Source organism: Lycium barbarum, chromosome 3 (genome assembly GCF_019175385.1).
Source record: "Lycium barbarum isolate Lr01 chromosome 3, ASM1917538v2, whole genome shotgun sequence".
In the NCBI taxonomy this organism is placed as follows: domain Eukaryota; kingdom Viridiplantae; phylum Streptophyta; class Magnoliopsida; order Solanales; family Solanaceae; genus Lycium; species Lycium barbarum.
In genome coordinates, this window is record NC_083339.1 from 84,906,556 (window position 1) to 84,911,034 (window position 4,479).

The window sequence follows — 4,479 nt, forward strand, 5'->3', positions numbered from 1 at the left end:
CTCTAGGGCACTCATACTGCCTTGCCTCAAATTTAAGAATTTATCGGCCTTAGCTCGCCGAACTTCTGGGGGCATATAATGACGGAGAAAAGCATCAACAAATTCTTGCCATACCGGGGGAGGTGCATTTGCTCCCCGTGAAGCCATCCATACCGTATACCACGGAATCGAGACATCTCTCAATCTATATGACGCTAACTCCACTGACTCGGTGTCTGAAGCATGTATCAACCGGAGCGTCCTTAGCATACCATCAATAAAGTCCTGGGATCCTCCTCCGGTTTTGACCCAAAGAATTCCTGAGGGTTCAAAGTAATGAAATCACGGGCTCTTGCACTAACAGCCCTATCACCATACCCTGAACTGTGCCTCTGAGCATGGGCCGCAACAAATTGAGTCAATAAGGTAATGGCTGTTATATCCCGTATTTTTTTACGTCGGATTATTTGTAAGCTGAGGTGGGGCCCACACATCGAGATTTTTTTTTGACATCTGAAAAGTCATATGAATCATATATGTGAAGTTAAACACAACTCAAGAAGGACCCTTGGGCCAAATCAAAGTGGAAGTCCTCCAAACGAATATTTTTAAGAAAACGTTTTCGGGTGATCTGACTTTTAGGGGCAAAAACGGTATTATAAGTTTGGAATTTGGAAACATACCAATCAATAGAAGTTGTAGATAATTGAATTAGCTTTCCAACCATAGGTCGTGGGTTCTCAGGTGACGTCGGTGCAAGGAGATATGGACGTTTTAAGGTCGAAAGGTCAGTGGGCTAGGCCCAACTCGGGATCAACTGAGTTGGCCCAAAAAAAATAAAAACGAATTAAGGCCCAAAGAGAGAAGGGTGGCCGGCCAAGCCTAAGGCCCAAACCATGATTCTAATATTTCCCATGTGCTAAAATGAATATAAGGGTCATTTATCCATTAGAAAGTTCTTGAAACATAGAAGAGAAACACAAAGCAACAAGAAGAGCAAATTAGAAGGCCATACACGGCCATGACCCAAGAAAATTCACCCCTTAAAATCTTCTCCCAAAAATTATTTTCTTGTGGTATTCCTACTAATTCAAGGGTCCTTTACAACTTGGTGTAATTATTTTGGAAGAAAGAGCACTTGTTTCTTCAAGTTGACAACTTGGTCAAGTGAAAAAGATTGTAGAAAAAGGTAAGAATTAATCCCTTTTTATTGTGTTATGAAGGTTGGTTTATATTGTAGTATGTAGAAATGAGTAGAATTTATGGAAATATGGAAGTTTACAAAGTGGGTGTGCATATATGTAAGTGGACATATATGTATATTGTTGTATAAATAGTATGAGTTGAATTTTATGTTGTATTCTAGTTGTGGTTATGGTGAAATTTATATTGGAAATGGAAGAAAATGGTTCAAGTTGGCATGGAAAATTATTGGAAATAGTTATAGGAAATTATGTGATTTTAATGAAGTTTTTATGTAATTATAGAAGTAGAGTTTTAAATGTGAATTATTATGTTAGTTGGTGAATTTGGAAGGATAATAGTTCATATTGGCATGAAAGATTGGTTGTTAAGTGGTTATGAGAAGTTTTGTGATTTTATGGTAGATTTATGTAATTATGAAAATGAAATTATTAAGGTGCAAATTATGATTATGGTTGATGAAATTGGAAGATGGAAATATGTTATGAATATGTAGATTGAAGATTAGAAGTTTTGGATGGATTATGGTTTTGGTGGAAAGTTTGTATATTTTGTATATCTTGTGAATATTTGGTAGAAACGATATGAAATGCTTCCGAATTATATTGTAATGATCTTGATTAGTAATGAATGTAAAAACATTGAGATTGGTTTGGAAATGTGAAGTTGGAATGAAAGCTATTGCATTATGTTGGAAAGAAGACTAGTTGTGTTATATTGTCTTTTGTAGTCATGGTTGTTGTCATTGTGTTGATAGTTTGGCCGGGTTGAATTCCCGGATTGTTGTTGATTAAAAATTGGCTAAGTTGAATTTTGGGGATGGTGTATTTATAGGGGAGATGCTGCCCAAATTTTTGTAGACAAGTATTGGTTAAGATTGAAATCTTAAAGCCTTACAATTAACATTTGGTAATTGTGACCAAATTGTAGATTTTGGCGAACTTGAAACTTGATTTTGGAGACGTGTATGAAGCGGAAAAGGTATGTAAGGCTTCACCCTTCCTTCTATGGCATGTCTTAAACGTAATAAGTTGGGTACGAGCCTCGGGGACAACTCTATTTCCCGGAATCCGCACTTAAAGTTTCCCCTTTTTCATTCAGTAGAATTGAATTAGAAATTATGTAAAATATTGGAGAAACTTCCTAAACATCTAGAACTGGCATAAATATGACCCGACTACCTTAAAACCCTCACAAGTGACGTCATGAAATATAATGTACGTAAATTTGGTACGCCGCCTCATTTGACCCGAGGTGGGCCCATTGTTCCCGGATTTTCCCTATTGCTCCGTTTGACTTATTTTGGGAGTAGAATCCAAAGGAAACTTTTGATCCTCGTTCCGATTATCAAACGATAAGTACTGTACCATTCTAATGGAAATATGTATATGTATATAAAATATGTATATGTATATAAGATATGTAAAAGTATATAAGACATGTATATGTATATAAGATATATATATGTTTATAAAATATGTACATGATATACGTATATGTATACGATGAAAGATCCAGAGCGCTATAGACGCTGATATATGTATATGATACAGGTATATGTATATGATAAAAGATCCAGAGCGCTATAGTCGCTGATATACGTACATGATACCAGTATATGTATATGATAAAAGATTCAGAGCGCTATAGACGCTGATATATGTACATGATGTATGCATATGTATACGGGGAAGATGGGAATAAGGGCAGAGCGTTATACACGCATATCCACCTGATCAGTTGGCATTACATGACATGATATCGTCTCGGACGCGGGATGTGTATTTATGGCTAAATGGATCAGCTGCCGACGCCTCGGCAATATGACATGTTCTATTTTTATATATATATGAACAAGAAAAGATTTTGAACGGAAAGCTAAGCTATGATATGATACGCTATGATACGCTATGCCATGATATGATACGCTACGACAAGCTATGCTATGATATGATAAGCTATGCTATGATATGACAAGTTACGCTATGGCATGATACACTATGACACACTATACTATGACATTGACATGATATAGCACGATACGACATGCTGTAGTAAGACATGACATTACACGATATAATATGCCATGATAAGACACGATAGGATACGACCTGATATGCCACGATAGGATACGACCTGATATGCCACGATAGGATACGATAGTGCACGATAGGACACGATACGACAAGATACGACATAATATAAGTTCTATTTTCTACGTTCATGGAGGGGAAACGTTTTTAAAAGGAAAAGACAAGCCATGCATGATAGCCGCCCAAAAAGGGGCCTTCCTATGTACAGGTTACTTTCTTGCCTCGTTATATGTCCTGTGACTCCATGATATTATTAATCGCACTCTATGTTATTGCTTGCATTGTCTTCCATGCCTTACATACTCGGTACACTATTCGTACTGACGTCCTTTCTTGTGGACGCTGCGTTTCATGCCGCGCAGGTCAGCAGACAGGTGGACGTGATCCTTAGAAGCTCTACCAGCCGCACTTGACAGCGCTCCAGTTGTTCCGGAGCCTCACTCCAGCGGTACTATTTTATGCATATACATTCGGGCTTGGTAGCACCCCGGCCCTTTCTATGTATAAGTGTACTATGTCTAGAGGCTCGTAGATAGATACGTACAGTCAGTCAGGTACAGATATATGTATAGTGTTTTGGCATGTTAATATTGTTGTACAAGGTAATAACGGAGTTTATTAGTTTATGTTCAAGGAAAAAAAATGGCTCGATTTACACGGCTTGCTAAGAGGTACAAGTAATACGATAGATAAGGGGTGCTCGGTACAAGTATCGGGTACTCGTCACGGCCCCTAGTCGGGTCGTGACAATGGCCTCTTTTACATCTTGGCCCGAAGCATTTAGTGGAGGAGCTGGAGCTGGGGCTGAGGCTCCTTCACGTTCCTCAGAGACGGGCACTGTCTCGGAGGACTGAGATTAAGCTGCACCCTGGGACTCACTTTCCTCTACTACCGGTGGCGGTGCTTTCTTAGCCCGCTTCTCTGCCACCGTCTTGCCCTTTTAGGCTGCCGTAGTCTTTCCCTTTTTAGGCATCTCTGAAATACACAACACACGATTTAGGAGTAAGAATTTCCTACATCATAGCTCTATCGCACGATTCTTATGAAGAAAGAAGGTCATTTATTCCTAAAATGTCCGCAACTTCTTGTTTATAAGTGTGTCGCGCAACACACCCATAACCAAGACTCTACTAGACACAGCTCGTAGACACACCCTAGGACTGAACAGGCTCTGATACCACTTTTGTCACGACCCGACTCGGGG

General features: G+C 39.0%; 1 long non-coding RNA gene across 1 annotated transcript; it reads left to right on the plus strand.

Annotated features, from left to right (window-relative positions):
• Positions 1-969: 969 nt before the first annotated feature.
• Positions 970-3,801, plus strand: LOC132633941 (uncharacterized). The gene is made up of 3 exons (XR_009579950.1): positions 970-1,168; positions 2,113-2,163; positions 3,638-3,801. It is a non-coding gene; the product is annotated as an uncharacterized LOC132633941 (long non-coding RNA).
• The last annotated feature ends 678 nt before the right edge of the window (positions 3,802-4,479 follow it).